General features: G+C 36.7%; 1 protein-coding gene and 1 long non-coding RNA gene across 2 annotated transcripts in view; both read right to left on the bottom strand.

The window, feature by feature from the left end:
• FAM155A (family with sequence similarity 155 member A) overlaps positions 1 to 27,834 on the bottom strand; it is a 536,157-nt gene that overhangs the window by 439,482 nt on the left and 68,841 nt on the right. The window lies entirely within an intron of this gene.
• On the bottom strand, positions 121 to 27,329 carry LOC116668638. The gene is made up of 4 exons (XR_004325869.1): positions 27,319 to 27,329; positions 23,539 to 23,542; positions 17,447 to 17,456; positions 121 to 605 (listed from the first exon to the last, which is right to left on the bottom strand). It is a non-coding gene; the product is annotated as an uncharacterized LOC116668638 (long non-coding RNA).

The raw sequence follows: 27,834 nt of genomic DNA, 5'->3' as shown, positions 1-27,834 counted from the left end.
GTTAACATGGAAGTCCTTTCTCCGAAAATATCATAAAATAAAATATTAGAAATTAGAAAGTAAACTTCTTTAAGAATTTTTTTATTCAGAAACCTAAGAGGCCTTAAATTTGAAGTAACTGATTTTTTTAATCTGTTCTGTAAGGCAGGAACTAACCCTCCTCAAAGAAAATTCCCAGACAGAAAGCCTCCTGTAAAGACTACATCCTGCAGGGCATAGGTCAAAGGCCAACAGGTGCCAACCTTAATTTGGAAGCCTCTTGACTGAGTGATAAAACAGAGCAGAAACTGATTAATCTCTGAGAGCTACAATGCTGGTGCTATTAAGCATTCCAAAGTGGCAACTTCATTTCCTCCAGAGTAAAGCACAGTTAGAAAGGAAAAGCCACATTACCATAAGATAATCTATTTTGTAGGCTTAGGGGGTTTCAGCTGGATGGCATGCCTTAACCTTTCTGGAGTGGGTAAATTATGGTAAGGCTCATAGCCAAACAGCAGAGTATACTCCAATAATATTTCATGTTGCTTTGCCCAAGGTAGACGTGAAAGAGAAGTTGCATTTGGATGCCTGTGGAAGACTTCTTCCAAGTTAAAATTAACGGGAAACTGACCGTGAAGAATATCTTTGTTTTGTAAAGAGTTGGAGAACATGATTTAAATTAAAAAAATAATAGCTTTATGGTGCCAAACAACTGGTCTTTGGATTAAGCACAAAGAAATAACTTGCTAGACTATTTTGCTTTAAAAATATCTATTCATCTGTCAATTACAAAGTTAGGTAAACTCATCTCATACATGCACAGTTTACTGAACTAAAATAAATAATTATTCTTTAAAACAGACCTAATTAATTCCAGTAGACTTTCCTACTGCACATATCACCTATTGAATGGTATTGAATATGTACAATTTCTAGCCATGTTAAGACACTACGGGTAAAATACTTATCTCAAGTGCTAAATGACAATGAGGAATATAATGCAGAAATTCATAGATACATACTCTGTAAGTGGTTGCCTACCCCAAAACAGACTTCAAGGAAACCTGAACTTAATCAAAGCTTTATTATTGAATATAAGGCTAATATACACATATACTACATATACTTATATATAATATAAATATATTTATTTACATCTATAATTTATAATTATAGAATATAATTTATGTAATAAAAGCACTTAGAATTTTTGCATATAATAAAATACAGATTTTGAATTTTGCAAAGTTTATCACATTTAACATGTTATCAAATGTCAATTTTTTTCAAAACACTAATATACGTAAAAAAACTCAATCACTCATCTAATAGGCAATGAAAAAAATATTAAATGAATTAAATTTTGTAATTAATGGCATGTCAGATATTTTGACTACCTATCCAATGCTATTTCTATTACATACATCACATAACAGTATCTTTTTCCTTTTTTCTACAAAAGATTGGCAATCTATTACTTTTCCAATTGTCTCCCACCATTGCATTAGCCAACATTTAGCCTTTGCCATAACATAAGCATTTTGCGTTAATAAGATGAAAACAGATTTTTATGAGGCTTAGAGTTGCTTTTTAAGTAACTCGGTTATGTTCTAAACACTTCCAAGGAGATTACAGACTTAACAATTTATTCATGGTCCACTCAATACCTTTTAAATAAAGTCAGCAAAAGAACAAAATTGCTTTCTTCTATACGGCTCAGCCTGGCCCTGGGTCTCTCTTTGGCTGTCTGCCCTTCGCTTTAGGTTTTGTTCCTCTTTTCCAAAGGCCCTTCCTAGTATCTTGGCACATTCCTAACTTTTTCAAGTCATTAATTTTCTGTGTTTATAGCCATTTTTCTTATTTTTAACTGGCTTATGCTTATAGGTTCTTTCATTCATTTCACAATACAGCTTCACTCCATTCAGAATTTCTGAGATTACCAATGAATTTCAGCCTTTGGTTCTTCAAACCCCAAATTAGTTATTGAATTTCTTGGCAGCAAAATAATAAATCTCTTTTTCTTGTTGCTGTTTTAATTTAAATAATGTATTTGATCATGACACAAACAATGCAGCCATTTCTTGAAGATGTTGAGCAGACGAAGAAGTACAGAGCAGTGTTTGCCAAAACTTCAAAAGCTCACATATTTATAGTGACTGACCTTCAACAAAGGTGCCAAGAACACACAATGAGAAAAGGACAGTTTCTTCAATAAATGGTGTTGGAGAAACTGGTCTTCCACATGCAGAAGCATGAAACTGGACCCTTATTTCACTCCATATACAAAAATCAACTCAAAATGAGTTGGAGACCTAACTGTGAGACCTGAAACCATTAAACTATTAAAAGAAAACATAGGGGGAGTGTTTTCATATTGGTCTAGGCAATGATTTTTTGGATAAGACCCTAAAAGTACAGGCAACAAAGCAAAAATAGACAAATGGTACTGCATTAAACAAAAAGCTCTGCACAGCAAAGGAAAACAATCAACAGAGTTAAGAAACAACCTAGAGAAAGGGGGAAATATTTGCAAACCATACATTTGATATGGAGTTAATATCCAAAATATATAAGGAACTCAACAGCAAGAAAACAAATCATCCAAACTGAAAAATGGGCAAAGGATGAGGAATGAGCGGCGTCAGGGAGCGAGAGGCAGCAGAGAGCGGGTAGGCCAGGGCTCCCCAGCCTCCCAGTAACGCTGCCCCAAACACCACATGCCATGGGGGTGCTGGCTGGCGGGGAATGGGCAAAAGACCTAAGTAGACATTTTTCCAAAGAAAACATACAAGTGGCCAACAGGTACATGAAAAAGTGTTCAACATCCTCAGGGAAATGCAAATCAAAACTACAGTGAAATTATCTATCACCTCACACTTGTCAGAATGGCTATTTTCAAAAAGACAAGAGATAGCAAGTGCTCGTGAGGATGTGGAGAAATGGGAACTCTGGTGCACTGTTGGTGGGAATATAAACTGGTACAGCCATTGCAGAAAACAGTATGAGGATTCCTCAAACAACTAAAACTAGAACTACAATTTGATCCAGCAATCTCACTTCTGGACATATATTCAAAGGAAATCAGTATCCCAAAGAGAAATCTGCACCCCCTGTTCACTGCAGCATTATTACAATAACCAAGAGAGGAAATAACCTAAGTGTCGGTCAGCAGAAGGATGGATAAAGAAGATATGAGATGTAAGATGTGAATGGATAAAGAAGATGTGTGAATATATATATTCATCCATGAGAAAGAAGAAAATCCTGCCATTTGCAACAGCATGGATGAACCTGGAGGGTATTATGCTAAACGAAATAAGTCAGACAGAGAAAGACAAATACAGTCTGATCTCACTTATCGGTGGGATTAAAAAACAAGGTCCAACTCATAGACGCCGTGAGTAGAATGGTGGTTACCAGGGGCTGGGGTGGAGAAGGAGAATGAGGAGATGTTGCTCAAAGGGTAGAAATTTGCAGTCACGTAGGATGAGCAAGTCCAGATGTCTAAAGCGCAGGCATGAGGACTCTACTTAGTAACATTGTACTGAAAACTGGAAATCTGTTAAGAGAACACATTTCAGGTGTACTCACTACACACACAAAATGGCAACGACGTGAAGAGGTAATGTGTTAACTAGCTTGGCTAGTAATCATTTCACTATATATATGTATATCAAGTCACCATGTTGTATATCTTACATATATGTTTTATTTTAAAAATTCATTAAAAATGTTGAGCAGATGATGAAGAAATACAAGGCTGTTTTTGCCCCAAAACTTCAACCTGGTAGAATTGTTTCAAGTACATAAAAGTGATTCATTTTTTTATTTATGTCAAGGCAAAAGAAATACAGCATACTAATGATACACAGAACACATCCTGCAAAAATTTTGTACAATTTTCCTGTTAAAGGTTTTTGACAGCCTGAAAGCACTGAACACAAACTTTATAAAAGGTGAAGGTGGTTAAAAACTCAAACTTCCAGCTATAAGATAAATAAGTCAAGGGGATGTAATGTATAGCACAGTGACTATAGTTAATAATACTTCAATGTACATTTTAAAGTTGCTAAGAGAGTAGATCTTAAAAGATTCTATTACACAAAAAAACAAATTTTTGTAACTATGTATGGTGATGGAGGTTAACTAGACTTATCATGTTGGCCATTTTGCAATATAAACAAATATTTGTATGTACAGCATAATGAAACTAATATAATGTTATATGTCAGTTATATCTAAATAAAACATTTTAAAAAGAAACTTTTTAGACCTACATCACCATTATTCTTCAAGTTCTCAACAGAATGCAATACTCTGCCAAAACCAACAAGATATAGACGAACAAAGATAAATATAAAGTGCTGCCTTTAGGTTCAAAAAGTTAACTGCACAAATAAAAATGTGCAGCAGCAGAACTGAGAGTTTCCTGTGAGCGTAACATGAGCAAACAGAACGATAATGCCGAGAAAAATATCTAGTGCAGTGTTTGGCTGCACTTTCCCAGGGAGCGTGTCCAAACAGGAGGAGACGACGTGTGAGAGTGCTGTGTTCATTCTGATGTGACATTTTAAAAAGAGATATTGACAAAAATAAATAAATAAATAAATAAAAATAAAAAAATAAAGAGATATTGACAAAATGTAGGTTACAGAGAAGACTGCTTTCAAAATTTTGTTCTGCTGACCATAAAGAGATTTTCTCTAATCCACAAAAAAATTGAAAAAAAATAAAAGGACCACATTGTGCGTAGTTTGGCTATGTATGATGGAATTTATTATCAGATGGGGGCTGTTTTATTCCAGGATTATTTTCTGCCTACTTTTTAAGTGACATTTATATTTTTATTTATGTAGTAATGCTGAAATTAGATACATGATAGTGATTTTTAATGCAATTATTTGAAAAGGTTTTTTTTAACTAATTTGCATTTACTGTTCCTCTCCTGGAAGGTAATCCAAAAAAGAGATATCAGGGTACTGAGAAATTTATACATACACACACATAATACACCATGCATAAAACATCCAAAGAATTTGAGTGTGTTTAGCTTAGAAAAATATAGAAGTTCTAAGCAGAGGGAAAGAATATGTTCCCAATTTCCTAGTTTGGGGGTCAAGGATGGATAAGTAAGTAGACCACTGGACAGTTTTTTCTCATTTCCAATCAACTTGAGAAAACAGATTCCCAGAAGCTCTCTTTAAATGTTCACTGAAGAAAACTGTCAATAAATGAATCCTTAAAAAGCCCGAATGGAAAACAGAAAGGGCATAAAGACTTTTGTCCTTCATATAAAAGTTGAAGAAGATGGTTTTCAGTGATGTCTTCATTCTAAGACTACATGATTTTGCAGTTAACGATTTTAAAGACATGTCTGTTCACATTTGTCTTCTAAATTCACATGAGTATTTTCAGCCTACCAATATTTATAAGAATATCTTTATATACCTAAGCTATTAGAAAGGTGAGAAGATGTAAATACAATAGAATGGTGGTAAGCAGACTTTTCCTTCTTCAATTTTTGGTATTTTCAAAATTTGTTCATTTTATTCTAGGATTTTTTTCATCAAGAAGTTAACGTCTTCTGGTAAATTGATATGTAGCATTAACCCTGTGTGTCTCCCCTGGTCATTGTTAAATATAATTTCAAATTTCAGCTCTAAAATTGTCAATAAATTGAGATAAAATGTAAAGGCAAAATATAAATGCATTGTACATTTTGGCGTTATAACAAAAACAAGGTAATCTAGTTACTTGTGAAAACCCTGAGGCTATAGAAAATTTCCCATAGTTATTACCATATAGAAGCTAACACTCAAGGAATACAACTTTTTAAATAATTTCCTGAGTAAATCAAATTTCCAAACCAAAAAGAAACAAAAAGCCCTTTAAAAATAACAAAAACATGTTGTGTGTGTGTTGCCAGATCACATGACCCTCCACACACAGTCTTGCCTATGGCCCTCCCTCACTTTCTAAATAAAATGCAGAGTGTTTAGCGTAGCCTCTGACATGCTCAGGTTCTAGCTTCAGACCATCTCTTCCCTGCCATTACTCTTTCCAGGCTCCACCATTTTCCTCATGGAACTATTTCCTTTCCATGCCTCATCATTTTTGGCTTTCTAGTCTTCGTTCACACAGTTGCTTCCAATTAAAATGTTCTTGCTTTCTTTCTACCTGTTGAAATGCCACATATCTTTCAAGGTTCAATTAAATACTAGTTTAACAAAAAATGTCTCTTTGATTGCCCCCTCAAAAGTAATCAGGAGCCCTCTTGTTACATTTCACAGGGGAACCACTGCTGTTCAATTTACTTTGCACACTAGATCATAAATGCCCAGAAGACAAGAATTGTTCTCTACTTATCTCTCTAGCTGCCACAGCTCCTATAGTGAACTTAGGTTGATAGATAAAACTGAGAGCTGCTCACAATTGATTCTAAATGTGCTTGATTTCACGTGTTTGCACACATATGTACACACTCAGGGAAAAGTTACAGTCTACAGCAGACTTAGAATTGGCCCCAAAGTTTTGGCTGGTAGCACTTGTCTCAGAACATAAAACCTTCAGCAGTGCCACCAGGAGCCCTTTTCCAAAGGAGCAATGGAAATCAGATCCAGCAAATTCATTTGTTCAAAAGTTTTATTTATATACAATTCTATGACAGTCTTAATGGATTTCTACATAAAATATAGACATGACAACTAAGGACAAAAGGGTCACTAATGAGAAAGAACATACTTTCAGGGATATACATTTAGGCCTGTTTTACACAGAGTATCTAATGAAATCTTGCCTTTTGGGTTACAAAAGATATTGAGTTTAATGTTTCTTTGTAATATTTCATCTGTGTGACTCCAGAGTAAAATCTCCATCTGCCAGGTAGAAGTTAGACTTCTTAATGAAAAATATTAAATTATTTTTATAGGTGCTCTAACAACCCCAAAACAATGGCAATGTTTAAAAACCAAATACTAATTCACATCTACAAAGAGTACATTTCATGGAGATGTAGAACAGCCCTCAAACCGCAATACGCACAGAAGCATTAGGGCAGGGGTTCTTGTTAAAGTTCAACTTTGACTTAAGTAATTGAGAGCAGCACCTGAATTCTGCATTTTTGACAAAACCCCCAGGTGATGACAATGTTGCTGGTCCACAGACTGCCCTTCGAGGAGCAAAGGTGTAGCATGAGGACTCCTATTAGAATCATTCATGACTAAATATTAAATTAGTTTAATGTCAATACATATAAAGCATTAATACAGATAACGCGTAAACCATGAATACATAAATCAGGATGAAGGCTCCACATGTAACAAAAAAATAAAGTAAATGTTAGTCTAGGCAGGCCTGACACACTTCTGTGACCTTACAACGGTCACTTAAAAATGTTTGTCTCTTACTTAACATGCGCGTTTAACTATATTAAACACCTCCAGGGATTAGTCACCATTTGTCTTGCTCCCTGTGTCCATACACCACGAATATCCATTTTCACAGGTATGTCATGAGTGCAAGAAAAGAGGGTGTGCGAGCAGTGAAAGCAACAATTAACCTCAGAAACAAGATCCGCACTTTCTCTTTCAGACAATAAACAAGGACAGACGACTCAGTGCATTATGAAGTTAACTGGTCACATACAAAGGTTTAAGGTCTGATTTTGTTGTAGTGACATTAGATACATTTGTCACACAAATCTTCACAGTCTCATGAATTCTTTGATGCACTATTGTCATAAGTTTCATTTAATAAGTTCGTACTAAAGGCTATAAATTGATATGTGCTCTAATTTCCAGTTATCTTTCACTATAAATATTCATTGAGAGGTACTTTGTAACAGAAGAAATTTATATGCAGATGTGATTCCAAACTAAAGACTCATGTTAACACAAAAGCCTCGCCATCTTCAAGGTTCGGGCAGATTGGAGACGCGGTCCACACGTTTACGCAAGGAGCAAGGCCGGGTGGGGGGGGGGCAGTGTGTGCGGAGGGGAGCAGTGAGAGGTAAACACAGGGAGGGAGGGAAAAAGCTACCAGGCCTGGCTGATAACGTGAAGGTCTCTGTGTTAGTGGTGAGGAAGGAAGGCCTTCCAGGAATGTCACTGCAGAGGGAGAGGGGTAAGATTTGTGGAGAGGGTGGACGTAACGGTAACAGAGGCTTGACTTGGGAAGGTGAAGAGGCACGTTATACACAGCTTCACACTCCAGTTAGCAAGTCGGCCTTAGTTCTGTTCATTCAACAGACGCTAGTAAGCTAGAGGTCTGCAAAATGCAGCCCTTAACTCTAAAAAACTTTGAATTTTGTCGTTGTCTCTCAAATTTTGTCTCCAAAACTTCGAAGAGTCATTACACACATAAAGAGCTGTACATATCATTATTCCCAAGGTATCTCTTTCAGTTATTTGGAAAACTAGGTGAATGTATGTTTCCGTGTACACACACACATATACACAGATATTTTCCCTTATGTAATTGATTAAATTATTGGTTTTGTCACTGATGGATAGGCCTAAGACCTTAAGATGGCCTTTTAGGAGTTTTATTGCATGATTGGTAAAATAAAGCATCTGTCAAATCAGCACTTAACTGTTTTGAGGGTTTTTTTTTTTCAAACTGTATGCTCAAAGGAGTCAGTTTGAAAAATTCTGTAAAATCATCTTGAGTTTTGTAATATATCATCCTCAGTGTTACTAGCTCTTGGATAATCTCTTTTTTGAACCTTATGAATGGTGGTAAATCATTTTCTACTATCAATTGTTTAGGGACTCACCAGGGAGATAAGTCAACTATCTCTGTATTCGGTAATTTCATTTATATATCCAACTGAGAGTAGCATCTCCCCAACACCAGCCTGCAAAAATGACAGGAGGGGAGCAACACCAAGCTGCAGCCACTCTCTTAATGTTACTGAGCCAATACAAGCAGAACATGTGATAGAAATGGGTTAAAAAGAGCAAAAGAGCTCCAACTGGATTTTGATTTCAAATATCCTGCTTATCTATGTTTTCCCTCCCTATGCAACTATTAATAAACTATTAATGTTTTATGCTGACAAAACTGAATATTTCCCAGAATACAGTTTTTCCATTGCTTTATTGACACCACCCTATTCATTAATTTCAAACCATCAAAGCTATCAAACAGTTCAGCACACTCATTATCTTATTGCAACTCATTTGCTGAGTCAATAAAAAGCATGTTATACTTGCCATACTTTTGGTTTTCCCAAAATGCATGTTTAAAATAAATTCTTATGCATAATGGGAAGAAAGGTTAGGTGTGTAATTGTTTTATTTGGGGTCTCAATACAGATTTCAAAAGAACAAAATCCAAAAACCTACCTTTAAGTTGCAAGACTCATCAAAGCCACACTAAAGTATTGAGTCCGAGAGAGGATGAGGATGACCTTTACAAATGATGTCAGTTGCCTGGTGGGGAACTGAGGAGGTTTCTGAGCAAAGATATGAAAGGGGCTTGTGGGTTTTATAATAGACTATCTTCTTATGTTGAGGAGTCAGTGGCTTAAGAAGAGATGGTAGACTACAAGGCTGGGAAAGCCACCTGCAGCTGTCTTTTAAGGAAACCCCCTCATCTTGAGAGAAACTGGTAGAGGGAATGGATCCATGCATGTCTCTGATTCTTGCGCGTGAATCCAGTTCTCATGAGTCCAGACCCATTTTTTTAACTATTCTAGGAGGACTGCCTGGTTTAGCTGGTGCTTGCCCGGCAAGGTGCTACTCCCAGCCCTTCAACGCTCACAGAATCCAGCAGCCGACACTCTGCCTTATTTTCTCCACCCTCCCTGCTCAGCATCTCTAGCCAGTCTCTGTTTGGAGCCTCAATTAGCTACCTTCAAATGGTATCTACCTCGCCCGCCTCTTTGGGACTTAATTGCTTAGACCTATTGATGTCTTCCCAGAGGACCTGTCATTCTTTCCAGAATGCTTCTGCTCAGGCCTATTGGTTTTTCCCTCCATGTGTCTTCTGCTGAGAATGAAAAGTCCATCCTGATACTACTACGCTGTTTAGTTCATGTGAAACAAGAGCAAATTACAATAATTACTTCTTTGTCATGTTTTCTAGAGTGTGAAATGTCTATCTAGCAATAATCTATAATTCCAACATGCCAAGTTATTTTGCATTCTAACCACAACTATGCATGACTAAAATAGAAATATGAAATGAATATAATCAACATAAAATTATCAATAACATGCTAGTAAAATTTTGTAAACTTAAAAATGAAAGTAATTTTCACATCTTTTAAACACAGCAAGTGGAGGAAATAATTTAAGCAAGATATTCATTTTGTTGTAACTCTGCTTATAATTCCTGTCTATATAATCGAATCCTATAACCATCTTCCACTCGGTGAAGAGGGAGGGTCACTAAGAGGTTCTATCTTCAGCAGACACAATTAACTCTTATATTTTCCTTCTTTCCTAAAACACAAATTAATGGAAAAGAGAGGTCTCCGCAGACGGCAACAGCAGCACACCCTGGTGCAGTGTGACTGGGCGCGGCTGTTGGTGCTGTTCTTTATGCATTGAATTGTGTCCTCCTTCCAACAGAATGTTGAATCTCTAACCCCTAGTATTTCAGAATACGACCTCAATTGGAAAGAGGGTCATTATAAATGCAATGTCAAGATGAGGTCACACTGGAGCAGAGTGGGCCCCTCATCCAGTATGACTGCAGAAGACGGGCACATACAGACACAGACCCACGGGGACGGTGCCACGTGGAGACGAGTGAGGAGGAGAACTGGAGTGATGTGTCTGTAAGGCAGGGGACACGCGGGGCTACTAGAAGCTAGGAGAGAGACTGAATGGACTGTCCCTCAGAGTCCTCATAAAGAGTCAAGCCTGATTTTGGTCCTGAAGCCCCCAGAACTGTGAGACAAGGCATTTCTGTTGTTTTGAGCCATCCAGTCTGTGGTGCTCTGTTACGGCAGCCATGGGAAACCAATACATGATTTAGGCAGCTCAGTCTCAGAAGCGAGCCGTATCAAGTATGCCAGCCTGTCGGTCTTTGTCTCACATACAGTGCAGATATTTATACACACAGGCATGTATATATAGTCACTGCGTCAAGGTAGATTTCTCATTTTTTTCAACTAGATACATTTGATTTTCACACCTATACATGTGCATAACAAATGGGACTATGGAAGCCTGAGGAGAAGAAAGAAATCCTTCTCTGGAGTTCAAGGAAGAGGAATATTTCAGTCAATGTGATGCTTGGGAGAGAAAAGAAAAAGTGAACGAGATAAGGAAGACTATGAGCAGCAGTAAGGGCGCCTCCTGACCGGCCCTGGGCAGTGCCAGCTGCACCTGCTTACTCAGTTGTTAAGTTTCTCCTTCTACTCTCAAAACGTCCTGTTTTGATGATGAATTATATTTTTACAGAACAAGTATTCTAGAAATGCAATCACTAGTTCCCCTTTGTAACCTAACTATTCTTATCTTCAGCGAATCACTTTATAAAATGGGAATTGTGATATCCTATCCTTTCTCTCAAGGTCAGCTATGGAGTAAAAATGATATGAAAAATGTGAACATGCTTTCAAAGTTACAAACATTATCTAAATGCCAGACATTTTTATCACAATCCCAGGAAAGTATTAGCACTCAGTTACAGGATGCTGTCTTCTTCTTAAATTTGTGCTATTCTTCTACAGTTCGTTCCAATTATAACTCATTTTCTTGGTAGCCACTGCAATACGCTCCTGACCTAATTCTCTGCACTAGTAGTTGCCTCTGACTTGCTCTAATTAAGGAGGAAGAGAGGGAAGAAAGGGGCTCACATTTACTGAAAGCCTCCATCATTATAAGCACTGAGCAAGGCACTCTACACATATTATGACAGAAGATGCTGTCATTTATTAAATTTTCACTACATACCAGGCATTGTACTAAGCAGCTTTCATAGATTAGAAGATTTAACGCTCATCACCCATATTTGAAATGGTTATAATAACCCTTACTATATAAGGAAATGGGGCCCCAATGCTTTAAGCAATAATATTTCTGAACATGACTTCAGATTCAAAATGTGTAATTCCAGGAACAGTTCTGTCCTTTTGAGCCGTGTGACCTTAGATGAGTCACTTAACATCCCTGTTCTCTTTCCTCATCTGACAATGGGTATAACCATAGTACCTACTGCATAGAGTTATTATGAAGATTTAACGAGTTAATGTAAGTAAGGGCTAAAAAACGTCTAGGACACAATACGTGCTTTGAACTGTCAGAGACCGCAGCTTGCTACCACTATCATTATTGCTGTAATTATTGTTATTGTTGTTGTCACTGTAATTATCTTTATGTTCCCAAGGGCATACAACCAGTAGGTAACAAAATAAAATTTAAATTTAGGCATTTTGAGCACTAACCCATTTATTCAGTCAGAAAGTATTTAGTGTGTGCTATGGTGCCGGGAATAAAATGATGGGAAAGACTGGATGTTCTTATTTATATCGCTAACATTTAGTTTCAAAGGGCTCATGTTCTGTCAAAAAGAAATTTTAAAGCTATTTATTGCGATAGTTGGAAATACAAGGTGCATATAAGATCACAGAGTTAGGTGTACATCACCAGTCTAGGAGAGCCTTTTAAGTCTGTATGTGAAAACTGAGTCAGAAGTTAACCACACAAGGGATGGGGGAAGAGTGTCCCAATCAATGGAAAGAACACGAACAAAAATCCAGAAATGAGAGTTTGGATGGGGAATGTAAAGAGTCTGTGTGTGCCTGTAAAGCAGGTTTTGAGATGAGTTAGGAAAAATCAGACAGCAGAGGAAGGAGTCGGGTCAAGAAAGTCTTACGGAATAGTGGCTGTCAGTGGCTGGACAGGAGCAATAAGGAGTTGTTGTCTAATGGGTACAGAGTTTCAGCTTGGCAAGGAACATCTGAAGATGGTCTGGAGATCTGCTGCACAACGATATGAATATACTTGATGCTACAGAACTGTACACTTAAAAACGGCTGAGGTAAATTTTATGTTATGGGTTTTTTAATGCAATTTTAAAAGTTATTTTAAAAAAGGAAGTCAATTTTCTTAAGGAGTTTTCTTTATATATGAGGGGCAATGAGAAACCATTATGAGGCTTTTAGAGAGGGAATTGAGACAAGAAAAATAATTACAGATTTTCCAGCCTCTGGTTGCCCGTCTTCGTGGACGCTGCAAAGAATAACAATGAGCACATCTGTTTTGATACTTTTTTTCCCTTCTAATAGGCCTCAAGTTTTAGCTTAAAGAGAGAAAAATGAAGTCATCATTTTTTCTGGCGTCCACCAAATTATATGAAACCATTTCATACATGTTGTAAAATCTAAATATAATACAGCAGAAATGAAAAAATGAGAAAAATCGCACAAATAAGAGAATGTCCATTTAAAGTGTTCTTAAACCTCCTCCTCCTCCCCTAAGAATTAGTCACTAATCAGATCTCAATGGATAAAAATAGCGACTCTGGTAAATTAAGTATCACTAGATGTCATCCTCCATATAATGTCCATTTATAGCCTTGAAATAGTTATTTAGTTGTCCTGATATTGTTTTCTTCAGACTAAATCACTGGTTCTCAGATTATGGACTTTCAGAACATCTGGGATCTATACTGAAGAATTCCATACTGAAATTAAAAAAAGCAAAAAATAAAAAGCAGGCCTTCCCAGTTCACTGGGGAGATAAATAGCAGATAGGATTGCTTCCATTTTAAGTTTCCTTCAAAAATATTTCTTAAAGCCCTGAGGCCTGTTTTTACTTGTCTTAAATAAACAACATTAATAAAAAGGCAGGAAATTGATATTACTAGAAAAATTATAATGATTTCTGTCATTGACTTGTATACTTGTAGTTATAGGGAAATATGCAGAAATATACATATTGTACAAGTGAAATATTTACTATTTTGGGTCACTGAATTAACACATCAATATTATTCAGTTATATAAAGACAGGACTCCCAGATATCCAGCCATTTGGATGAGTTTCCCAATCATGGGCCAAAAGGTCTACTTCCTTGATCAAAAGCTGGCACCCAACTGGCACCCTATCCTAAGTGTGTTACCCAAAGTTTTCTTCCTCCTGCTTTGTACCATACATTTAAATAGTGTAACAATCATAGCAATTTGATCTTCTTAGCTTGTTCTTCAAAACCTTCTGTTCCATGAGCTCTGGGAAATTCTGCTAGGCAACTACTTTGAGTTACCATAACATCTAGGAAGTTTCCCCACTGTGGCGACCACTCTGTGTTATTTCTCACTTCCTTCAGCTATGGTAGAAATATTATGAAACCTGGGCATGTTAGGAAAGGAACTAGATGGCATGATACTACACCACCAAGGCCAAGCCTTGTTATTTATATAAAGTCTATAAATATGTCTACATCTATATCCACATTCATATCTCTATCTATCTATCCATCTATCCATCTGTCATCTACCATAGAGAGATCGATCGAGAGAATTAAACATCAATACCTGGTAAAATATTCTAATGAAGGGACTTTCGTCTCATCTAGGTGACAGTAATGTAAAAAAAAAAAATCGAGGGGGAGGGCGTAGCTCAGTGGCAGAGTGTGTACTTAGCATGACAAGTTCCTGGGTTCAATCCCCAATACCGCCATTAAAAAAATAATTAAATAAACCTAATTACCTCTCTCCCCCCCAAAAATATAAAAATAAGTTCTAAATAATCAAGAAACAGAAAACCAAGTACATTTGACTTCTTAAAACCAATCCCTAAAAATCATTGTGACTATGTCAAAATGGCCATTCAGTGTTGTCAAACATGTAAAGCATAATAGCTAACGCTGAGAAGTTTCTTCTATCACAAAAATATTCATCAGATGACCAAGATCAGTGAAATCAGTGGGAACAGTGCAAAATACCCAGTGATGTACTGGGACACACTTTAATGAAGTTTACAGTTTCAAAATACTCTCTTTGCTGAGGTCAACTATGTGATCTGAAGTCAAGCCCTTTGGAGAGCTATGTTTCATTACAGTTTTCCAGCCATTAGACTGAAAGAACCAAGACAGATTATAAAGCGGTTTATCTTACAACTTGGGAGTAGCTTATGCACAGAGGACATCCAGTCCCTGCACTTCAAGTCAGTGCAAATTACTGTATTCTTAATAAGCGCTCTCTCAAACAAGAGCTGCTCCTCACCCAATGAAAGAGATATCTAGTAGACATATCTGCCATTTCTCTGAATGAGAGTTATCACTGAATGAGAAGAAAATAGGTTTCTAGGATTAGAATACTAGAGAAATCCCCACCATCACATGCACAAGGGGCGAGACTAAAATCTCATAACTTTCTTCATTTTTCAGCTTTGTTGTGTTAATTGCAATTTAAAGATTTTCACTGCACTGCAAATGTTTAACAAACCATAAATACCCATTTCCGAAGAGCTGGGTATCATCAGAATCTGTTCTGAGTGAATCCAGTCCAATGGGGTTTCTAAATTTCTCCTTAAAATATTTACCTAACAACAAAATTCCAAGGCTCAGTATCACGTTAATGTGGATAGGATAATATAGTTTGGTTATAGAAGCAATGGCATAACCAAGTGTCATCTTATCTTGATTAGCTATTAGAGCTTAGCACACAAACTTGCAAGCCCACTTACATAATATTTATCCGTTTAGTTCCAGTTATGTGTACGTAGGTAAATGTGTATGTGTATGTCTAGTGTAACACACAGGAACACTGTTTAAAAATATATTTTAAAATGAGGATAGGTTTAAAAAATGAGGACAGATTTAAAAAATAAATGGTTTCTCATGATATCACTTAGTAAATATAATTTTTGTCCATTCATGCTTTACATTCATAATAAATGAAAACAGATACCTTGCTTGCATGCTTGCATCATTTATAAAACCCATTCTCACTGAATGGTCCTGAAATATCATCTTAGTTTATTTAAGCCTATTAAATTAATAAATATTTAAATTAATAAATATTACCTAGATTTGCATGATTTTAAAAGGAATGAAATATTTAGAGAATAGCTATTATTAAACCTTTATAAATATTTGTGGAACATACTATGTCTATGACAAATCACATTCCTTTAGGGTCTAATCAACTAGCTGTTTTAAATTCCTCTATGTAGGTCACATTACTCTCTTTTATAAAAATAGCTATATTTTAGCTGGGTTTCTTTCTTTGCTCATTTAAAAATTTAAAAAAAAACAGAAAGCATAAAGAACAGAAAGATCAAGTATAACAGCTCCTTCAGGGCTACCACTGTTCACGCTTGATGACTGTTCTTCACGTTGAGTTAGGAGGCGGCTGAAGCTGCAGACACAGGAGCAGCTCTCATAAGCTTCTGTACAGTCCCCGCCCCCTTTCAGCACGAGGGCGCTGTGGCTAATGGCCACCTGAGAACCTCAGTAGCTCTCACTGGGGGCAGTGTTACTAAGATGAATCTGTATCATCCCCAGTGATGAAGTCAAAAAAACAGACATCTTTCATGTGAGACAGCAACCTGAGGCAAACAATGGCTTAGCAGATGTGTTAGAAATTTTGCTTTTGCAAAAGAGTAAGTCATAGATAACAATGAGCTCACCAAAACATTTCCTTTTTAAGTCAAGTGAAAATCAGACAAAGAAAATGTATGACTAGGTCACTAGAAATTAATTTTCTTTCCAGTGAAATTATACTACAAAACACATCAAAACATAGGCCTATTAGCAGTAATAAGGACAGGAGAAATACGTATTAAAATCTGTAGTGAATCTGCTGGCTCAAATACTGTCTGGGTTAATGACATGTATACTCAGTACAGAATTAAGCTGCTGGTTGAAGTGTCAAACAGAGTATTTGTTAATTGTTGTCAACCTATGAGAGATTTTATATCTGTATATGTAAAACATAAGAAAAATTTCCTCTCATACTGTGAACATACTGATACCTTCGTGCTAAGGCAACACTCAGAGTGCTGGTTCAGTCTAAAACACAAGACAAATTTCACTACAATAAAGTGAATGTAACAAGACTTTTAAAAGGTATCATATATTTATTTCATCTATTGGCTTTAAAACAGCCCATGGAAAGGCAGAGAATGTGGACTCATGTCCCATTCTTTGTTTTAATGGCATCTGATCCAAAAAGCTGCAGAAGTAAAAACAAATTCATTTTGATTTTCATATTACAGAAAGAGTCCAAAAGCAACTCAGAGGGGTTTCTTTATATAATTTTATTTTATGTTATCAATAAAAGAAGCAGGCAACCGACAACAGAAAGAATTAGAAATGGTGGGGGCAGGAGGACACAGGAGTAAAAGAGTTAGAGGGAAAATGCAACAGAAGAGGAAATATGCATAAACAGAGAGTCACACGTGGAAAGTGACAGAGGACCACCCTGTGATGTGCGTCCCTCACATACTAAGAAAATAAATGTCACATGTATGCAGAAACAGAGAAAAATATTAACAAGCCAGAAATCCACAGCACACGGCCTCCTAGGGTAGCTTTTCTAAAGTAAGAGTGTGCTTTGTGACAAGATGTATAAATGGCTGTCACTTCCTGTGACTCGTCCCCAGGGCCAGAAGAAACGAAGGGCCCAAGATTCCCTCCCCCTGCTGTACATCCAGGCGTAAACAGGCAGCAGAGGCGGACTTGAGCCCCGAATCACTGTTCTGCAGTAATGACTGCTTATTATATGTTATTCCATTGTCCTAACATGTTCTATAAAAACTGTCAAGATTTGGTCTCATGGTTCACATCAGAATATTCTAGGATGTCACGTATCATATATCAATTAGGGGACAGTTGTGTTCCTTCTGAAAAGTATCCTAGAACTGCATCAGCAGCGTACGGTTAGGGAGAATGTTATCAGCTGTATCACGTACTCTCACATCACAGTGTAAGAGCTGCATGCGCGCGGCTAAAGGTCATTTCATGTAAATCACATACATTACACGTGTGTGTGTGCATGTGTGTGAGGATGAACAGTCCCACAATGCCATTTAAGACAGAAGCTTTCTCTGTTTACATATGATAATCACATCCTGCTTTCGTATGTACTTTGTGGCAGTGCTAAATCTTTACAGAGTGTTTTTACGTTTCTGTGCAAGAAGGAATAAGCTTAAAGAGTGGGCAGACATGTATTCAGGAGAGAGACATGAGAAAGCCAGGACTCCTAGGAACCATCGCTGGGCCGTCGTCCAGCAAATACTCCCGGGGACCTGATCCACAGAGAGAAGAGCAGGTGGGGGACAGATGGACCTGAAGGCACATCTCATTTATCTGAGCCTCAGTTTTCATAACTGAAAATTGGGTCAATGATACATACCCTATAAGATTCTTTTCAGAATTAAGTTAGACATTACATCTACAGTGCTTTGAACAGTATATGGCCTATAGTAAGCATGCAATAAATGGAGTTCAATAAATAGTTTGTTTCTAAAATTATGGTCCTGACAGGCTAAATACTGTACACTTGCGGCAAGTTATTTTATTACGGTGATTCTTGGCTTTTCTTCTACAAAGTAAAAATAAACGTACATACCTGTAACTGGGACTCGTTTTCAGGACTAGGGATTGTCTATGGAAATATACTAATGTGAAGGGGCACAATAAATTAATATTATCTGGTAGTTTCAAAGACATTTAGGATGTGAACAAAATTACTGAGATTTATTTTTTTCTACTGAGATCTCCAGAAACATTTATTAAGCACGAGGATGAACAGTTTGAATCATTCCCTGAATATACTTTCCTCCATCTTTAACACCAAATAGACAAGTAGAAGAAAATGAAATAAAATCTTTTTTTGAAAGTAGGAGTATAAAATTTCAAAATCCATACTACCAATAAAATTGATAAACAACAGTAACTGACTGGCAGATATAGAAAAGTCTTTGGAATTTAGAAATAAATATAATGTTTAACCTTAAGAACTGTTCACTAACCTTAATTAAACTAGCCAGTCACCCATTAGATCAACGGCTGTGTGTAGACACGGCTCAAGTCCCTCCTCCAAGCCTAACTGCAGTAGCCTATGGTCACTACGTGGAAAATGTCACCAACGCATACCCCCCTAATATCTCAAACTTCCAACTCTGCTTTAGCTTTTCTATACTTTTGATAATCTCCAACAACAGTAAGACACTTGTGATCATTTCTGTTGTTGGGAGCTGCCTACAACTCAGAAGCAGCTGTGCAGGTCTCATAATCCACTTAGTCTTGTATTGTGAATACTGATGAAGGGTCCAGGTCAACTTTATATGTGACATAGGCTTTCAACGCCAAGTTTTCAATGGGAGAGCATTACTCAATATAACTTATGCATAGTAAGTCTCCACAGATTCACAGGATGGTAACTCTCGTTTGTTCTTTAGGAAGAGCTCTACCTCTTAAGGAAAAATATTCTCCCTAAGTATCTATCATTGGGCTCTAACTTCTGACAGATTTCAGAGTTCTATGGTTTTACAAGTAAGTAATACAGATTGTCTTATCCAATGATCCTTCTAATCACTTTCAAGCCATTATCCAATTATGTTTCTCAAAAGTACAGGGTTTACCAACAGCCTGTCTGAGAGTTGCCTAGTGTAATGAGGAAGATATGTTAATGGCTGGGGTAATATCTCCACGGGGCCGTTGTAAAAGTTCATTTGATGGCTTTGTTCTCTCTGACTTTGACTAGTCAGTTAAATCTTTAATGACCTAAACTTTCATTTTTCTCTTCCCCTTTTAAAGAACTTGCTGGCTTCCTTTTTCTTTTTTTTTTTTTTTAAACATTTTTTATTGATTTATAATCATTTTACAATGTTGTGTCAAATTCCAGTGTTCAGCACAATTTTTCAGTTATACATAAACATATATATATTCATTGTCACATTTTTTTCTCGGTGAGCTCTGTGAGCTGTAAGATTTTGTGTGTATTTCCCTGTGCTATACAGTATAATCTTGTTTATCTATTCTACAATTTTGAAATCCCGTCTATCCCTTCCCACCCTTCGCCCCCCCCCCACCCCACCCCCGGGCTGACTTCCTTTTTCACTGTGTCTTCTTTGCTTCTGGCAATTCTTTTGTTGCATTCTTGGTTCTGGACTAAATTTTCTTTGACCTTTATCAGTCCTTGCAATTATTTGCCTTCTTCCTTCTGAGGAATTAGGGAATTTGAATTTAGCACCTTAAATAAAATCATTTGAAGAGTATTTTTTTCAAGGGGGCATAAAACAATGTCGTTTGAAAATGTACTTACAATACATGTAATATTTTATGTTGCAGTTTAGATCTGCATTATGGTAGTGATTAAAGTTCAAAAAAATCTAACCATAAAATTAACTCAACCTTTTTAATTTTACTTTCTGGCTGTTTCCAAATCTCAAATCTCCAGATTGGTTTGAGATGATATTTTTACATAAAGTTTTTTTATTAGTACGTAAGTACTTGGATTTTGATTTTTTAAATGTTTTGCAATTAAACATAGATTTTAAAAGGTCCATAACTATGATGATAATTAACATATAACATTTAATGCTTATCAAATAAATTGAATGCCATTATATATAAAAATGTAAATATATATACACACACATACATAATAGCTATTTTCTTTAAAGAGATATACATATTTTATGTTATATATATAATTATATATATATGTGTGTGTGTAGTAAATATAAAAGAATATTGAGGTAGGTGGACCATTTGGCTGACACACTTACGCATTGTGGAGAGTTTATAAACTTGATGTGAAAAAAAGAAATCCTATCCTGGCATTTTAAACAATATAGTCAGTATGTCTCCATTGTCTGAGATAAATTCAATCTTAAACAAGTTCAGAGAGCCCTTTGAGGAGTTATAGGAAATGTTATGTGAAAAAAAATGTTATTAACAATGTAGAAAATACATCAGCAAAGAATAAACTAATCTGAAATTTGCAGAATCATTTGCAGTAGCTTTTCCTAAAATATATTCAATGAAAAAAAAATTCTATGTTGACATTCTCATGGGACACACAGTAATTATACCTCCTCTTGAGTCATGACCCTGCATATGAGCCTATTATAGTAAAACCAGTGAGAGCTTGGGTTCCTATGTGATGAAAACACTTGTTACAAACTCTGAAAGCAGTGTTCTATGGAACACACCTTTTAAATTATGATTTTTTAAAATTAGATAGAAAATCTCTTCCATTTGATTTGTGATGGTTCTCAGTTAAAAAAATAATACTTAAATTTTATGGAATAGAACATTTCAGGGTTTATCTTTATTATCTATTACATTTTTATTAAAATGTTCCTTTACATCTTATATTTGCTTTATCTAATGAGCATTAAATGAGTATTTAAAATGTAGTTTTTTTGCTAAGTAGAAGTAATTTAGGATGAATAATTCACAGTTCTTGCTTTTAAAGAGCTCAATTTCATCAAAGGATAAAATGAAAGTACTGGTTCTTAATAAGGTAAACAGTATATTGGCCATGTGTCTGTAGAAGCTATTTGACTTGTGATCCATATTTTATGCACATTTTGACATATTCCAGCTTGGTCATATTCTACTTTGATGAATTATTTTCAATTTTCCTATCAGAAACATGAGCTGTAACAAAGATAGCACTAGAAAATGTGAAACTATCTTGATACATACAATAAATCATAGTTCAGGGTTTTAAATCATACTCATAGAATAACCTAACTTAAAAATAATGCTGAATACAGACTAATGTCTTTGTTTAAAGCTATTATATAGATATGCCTTGAAGTTATTAATAGATTAACCTTGTGACCAAATTAACCTAATTTGCCATGGGGTGAACAAAATAAGAATTTTATAAAATAATATCAAGGGATTGATTTTTTTTTTGTTTTTTCTAATTATATCCTTCCATTTCTCAATAAAATTTCTAAAACAAAAAAAAAAAAAGCAAAAAATTATCCTGAAAGACATTCCTCTTGTATTTAATTTAAAATGTGTTGTAAGCTTTGATCTCCTTATTTTAAAATTACAGTATCACTATTTTGTATGAATTTAAGATCAACAAGGTAGTCAATGTCATTTTATGTTTTCAATCCTGCTAAAAAGGTGGTTTTTTCCACTTAAATAATCAATTTCAAGTATTTTAAAGAGCTCATTATTAAATTAATTGTTTGATTAACTGAGTCAGCCTGTTACACTTCTATTAACTATTAATTGAGGGTCTACCCTGCTACAGATTCTGAGCTAGAATATTTACCCCTTAATGAATGCAAGAAGAGTAGTCACTTTATGCATTTCTCCTGACATTTCCCATGTATTTGAAATGGCTCATTAAAGTAGCAGTAATTCTGAGTCCATTTTAATGTGTGTGTTTATGTTTCTGTGCACACATGTGTTACAGAGCTCCAGTTTTGGATGTGATATCATACATCTTGCTGAACAGTTTGCACATTGTAGCAGCAGCTCTTTATTAGGGGGCTTTCAACAGATCCAATGGACTTTAAAATCAGCTAGGAAAATGGAGTCCCTGCGCAACCACCGCTGGATTCCAAAAGAAATTTGGACACTGGATTTTACTCTGGCATTTCTTTCTAAATTAAGAAGACAAAACCCTTCAGAAAATACAATCACAGATCTTTACAGTCAGAAAGTCTATGTTCCTTTCTCTTTTCCTGATCAGATGAACTTACCACCACTCTAGGTCTAAATTTTTCATCAGTGAAATGGAGTTAAAAGCACTTCTGACCTAACACGCAGTGTATCATGTGGTTGTTACACACTCTGTTGCTTACTTATTCATTCCACAGATATCTGTTAAATTCCTACTGTATATAAGGTCTGCTGTTAGACAGTGGGGGTGGAATGTTGGAAAAACCATCCTTCTCTCTGCTGTCATGGAGTCTATGGGAACAGATCACTACGAAATTACCCATACTCTGAAGAAGCTGAAAATTTTCTTCAAGGGTCAGCCAGAAATCCCATTTTTATGGACCTTCCTGCCTCTTTTCAGAGGCAGGAGGGACCTTCCCTCCCTAATACCTCTATATTGTATAATATGTCTAGTACACTGTAACTCAGAGACCATCACGCTGTAGTTACTGATATAAAATAAATTCCTATGTCTCCCATTGGATTATCAATTTCATTTGGATGAGAAACACAGTTACACCCTACGCTAGACAATATTTTAGGTGCTCTCACATGTTATTTCACTTACTCATTACAAAATATAGAAAAGTATCAGGTCCACCTTTTCAAAGATAAAGGACCTAACTCGGGGGGAGGCTGAATAGCCCCTCTGAGATTAGTTAGGAAATGACCGAGCTAGGCTGTCATGGCAGGTTGGCTGTTATGCACCTGGCCTGTAACTGCTCAACGGGACAGGCACACAGGAAAGCTGCCCTACAGTGACAGTCGACCAGCGCTGTCTCACGTGCCAACTGTGGGCCTGACTGACATCAGCAGCCAGAGGGAAGAAGAAAGTGCCCAGGCCCATCAGCTTCGGCTTCTGAAGGCAGTCAGGAGAGCACAAAACAAATGTACAAACCGACCCAAACCGAACCCAAACCTGGGGCGAAGGCTTTTGCTTTCAATCATTATCGTGACAAAGACTGAACTGGAACAATTCAGCAGTGTGGGAAGCAACAGAGGACAGTGATAGGCTGTCTTGGCTGGGAGCCAGCTGGGCTGGATTCCGACCCCTCCTCCATCACTCCAGCTGAGTGACTTGGTAAGAGTCTTACCATCTCAGTTCCTCAGTTTCCTCATCTGTAAAAAGAGGCAAATGATTGAACCTTCCCCACAGGGAAATGGGAAAGCGGACATAAACAGCTCTGGCACATGGTAAGGCTCCAGTGCTACCATTAGCACGTAAGGAACAGGTCTGGGGTTGCACCAGCATCGTACTGTCATGAGCACCATCACTGAACAGCAGCCCAGTGTGACTCTTGAGCTGTCAGACTGCATCATATCTTCAATGATTGATCCACTTATAACATTAATTTCACAGGCACTTACTGAGTGCCTACTGTGTGCCAGGAACCATCAAGTTGAGCAAGGAACAATTCCCTTAAGGACATGACAGATTTTAGGACAGACAAAAATGTACACACATCCTTGAAATGTGCTTTGATAGAAGAGCTGAATTATTCAGATTCAGTGGTGGCCCAATTAAAATTGCTAGTATTTACTGATGCCCTTCCTGTATCTGGCAATTTGTCTAAGACTTCACATGAGGTATCTGGCATGACTGTCACAGCATCCTTGTGAGGATGACATTGTTATTGTCCCCATTTTACAGGCAAGGAAACTAAGGTTGAGAGACAATTTAAAATTCCCCCTGACACTCTGCTAGTAGGTGACAGCCAGTCTGCCGCTAAGTGCTCTCGCTCTATGGGGCGGGGCTGCAAAGAAAGGGAGATGCAGCCCCTGATGCCTTTTCAAGGCCAGAACTTGCATTCTATGCAAATTATAGGAAAGGAAGCAAAAGAGATATATTAAAGAAACTGGAGAAAATACACTTCAAAAAGCCCTAAACATATTATATAGATTTTATGTAATGTATGTGTTTTTAAAATTTGGTCAACAGATTTTTACTATAAATTCCTAGAAATTAGCTTCCTATGACTCTGTAATGTGACATTGTGCTTACTTTTTGTTTTGTTCAAAGTATATGCTGATTTATTTGCTGCTGAATTAAAAAATAAATTTGAATAAGATAGATTTAAATTGCACATGTTATGTTTTAAAGAATTGACTTCGTACCCCAAGATAAAGGAGACTTGGAAAAATTTTTAAAAACTTGTTAAAAACAGCCGGCTTATAAGGTAACTGCCTATTTAACAGGAGCGAAGACAAGAGACTCAGCTTCCCTGCAAACCTGGGCTGCATAAACAGAAATACAGGATTCAGAGCAAAGGAAACATGAGTCTCCCTCTATTCCTTGGTGTGTGGAATGTATTTAGAGCATCATGTTTAAATCTGGGTACCACATTTTAAGAAGGAACATCATTAGAGTGTGCCCAGAGGAGGAGAATTAGGAGAGTGGGAAGTTTAAGTGATACCATGTGAGGACTGGTTAAAGGAACTGGGGATATTGGAGCTGCTGGACTGAATATGGAAAGAGGGGTATGACTGCTGAATTCACATTTTAAAGATCTGAATGTAGAAAAGGAATTGGAATTGGTGTGACTCTTGAAGTCAGACCAGAATCGATGGGTGGACCTTTGATGAAGGCAGATTTCAGGCCGGGGCAGAGACAGGAATGGGACATTTCAGTGGAGGAGTGGACTCCCCAGTTCTCCAAGGTCTAAGCACAGGTTTTCAGTACAGATTATAAACTCTAAAATCTTTCCAGGTCCCTTGCTGAAGCCTCTTCCTTCCCTACCTCTCATTCTCCAAGATCAGCATGGACTCTGGCCAGCATCCAGCTTCTCAGGGATTCTTTCTAAACAGCCAATGGCTCTCAACAGCTTCAGCTCTTACTAGCCAACTATCACCTCCTAAACTGGTACTTTAAGCCACAAACTCTCACATTTTTCCAGTACCAATTATTTTCACTAAAAAAGTAGTACTAAATAATTGTTTCCAATTTTATTTTCTCTACAGTCAATGTGCCATCAAATTCTGCTGCTTCTATCTTTATTAAGTCAATAAGATTTACACAAATCTCATTTCATATTCAAAATATTTTGGCTGAATTACTGCAGAGAGATGCAATATTTTCATTGCTCTACACTTTTTCATGCATAAATCTCACAGACAGACCTTCCTTCATTTCTGCTTTATATTCCATCATCTTGTCATATTGATCTAACTGAGGATGAACATCTGCATTGTTACAGAATTAACTCAAATATCTGAGCTCATGATTTCCTCTTGGGCTATTTCAACCTTCCAATGTTTTCTCAAAACCAGAAAGTCCATCTCTAACACCACCTTCACTACTACATGTTGAATAGCATCATAGCTTTAAGTAATGTTTCCTTCCATATTTCACTGAGGGAATATACAGTTACGGGTCAGATACTTCACAGTCTCTGATTGACAGGTATGTTGCTATTGTTTCCAAAAGTCAGATCTAGTGGCTTTCAAACACAGATGTTTCTCCATGTGACCTTCTGCTTATAATGAGAAAGGTGAAGGCCCCTCCTCCACTCCCTTCCCTTGAAATGGTCTTCCCTTCTCACACCTCCTCTCAGCCAAACCATTCATAGCCACAGAAATGCCAAAGGCTAGTTCTTTCCTATTCCACCTTTTAGACCATTTACATTGACATTTTTATCCATTATCTGAGATCTCTCCACACCTGGATGATTTAATTAAGCCTTTCAAAAGCTGCTTTTTGAATTCCTTCTCTTACTCTCCTTCTCCTTTCTCTTAAAACCTCGTAACTTCTTTTTACTTATTAAGCAGACACTAACATTTCAGTATGTCTTTTCCTTTTCATGCTTAAAGTTGGACACCCTCTGCTATAAAATTTCAAGCATTATTCATTGTCTTAAGTCCTTTGGAAAACAAGTTATACTCATAAAATTTAAAAGAAAATTATTTTTTTTTATTTTACATAAAATGTACTTTTATTACTTTGTTCTCTATATACAAAACATACATTTTTCCCCTGAATTTACAATTGTTGTGCTTGTTGTTGGAACAACTCAATAGCAAAAAGAAAAAAGACATACGAATGACTAACAGGTACCGAAATAGTACTCAACGGCATCAGGGAAATGCAAAATCAAAACCACAATGAGGTATCACCTCACACCTGTTAGAATGACTGTTATCAAAAAGACAAGAGATAGCCGGTGCTGGTGGGTGGGAACCCTGGGGCACTGTTGGTGAATATAAACTGGTGCAGTCATTACGGAAGACAGTATAAAGGCTTCTCAAAAAATTAAAAACAGAACTACCAAGGAATCCAGCAAACCCACTTCTGAGTATTTATCCAAAGGAATTAAAATCACTATTTTGTAGAAGTATCTTCACCCCAATGTTAACTGCAGCATTATTCACAATAGCCAAGACATGGAAACAACTTAATTGTCCATCAACAGGTGAACGTGTAAAGAAATTGTCACATATATATATATGTATATACACACTTATATATATACATATATACACACACACACAATGGAATAATATTCAGACACAAAAAAGAAGGAAATCCTGCCATTTGAGAAAACATGGATGAAACTTGACAGCATTATACTAAGTGAAATAGGTCTGACAAAGAAAGACAAATGCTGTATGACCCCACTTACATGTGGAATCTAAGCAGAAACAAAACAAAAACGGACTTACAGATACAGAGAACAGATTGGTGTTTGCCAGGAGCTGGGGGTGGGGTGTGGTTCTGGAATAAAGAGATGTTGGTCAAAGGGTAAAAACCTCCAGTTACAGGAGGAAGAGATTGTGGAGACGTGAAGAGCAGCATGGTGTTCACAGCTGACAGCACTGTGCTGTATGCCTGACAGTTACTGTGAGAGCAGATCTTGGATGTTCTCACCATAGCAACAACATCACGAATACCAGCAAAATGGTCATTATGTGAGGTAAAGAATGCTAACTAGCCTTATTGAGGTAATCATTTCACAACATATACATGTATCAGATCATCACATTGTACACCTTAAACTTACACAATGGTTATGTGTCAATTACATCCCAATAAAGCTGTCGGGGGGAGCCTCTTCCGCAATGCCCTATTAATCCTGCATTAATGATGGGATATGAGATTTGGGGGATGGAAACCAGGTTTTTGTTATCTTTATATTCCTAGCATTAGTGTAGTGCCTGTCATATTTTAGATGCTAAAAATTGAATTAGTTAATCAAATACCTGCTAAGTGTCTCATCAGTTGCATAAACCAGAACACAGCAGAAATGTCAAATATTTTCCAAATTT

The sequence above is a fragment of the Camelus ferus genome, chromosome 14 (assembly GCF_009834535.1).
Source record: "Camelus ferus isolate YT-003-E chromosome 14, BCGSAC_Cfer_1.0, whole genome shotgun sequence".
NCBI lineage: Eukaryota > Metazoa > Chordata > Mammalia > Artiodactyla > Camelidae > Camelus > Camelus ferus.
This window is presented reverse-complemented; position numbering and strand designations above follow the sequence as displayed.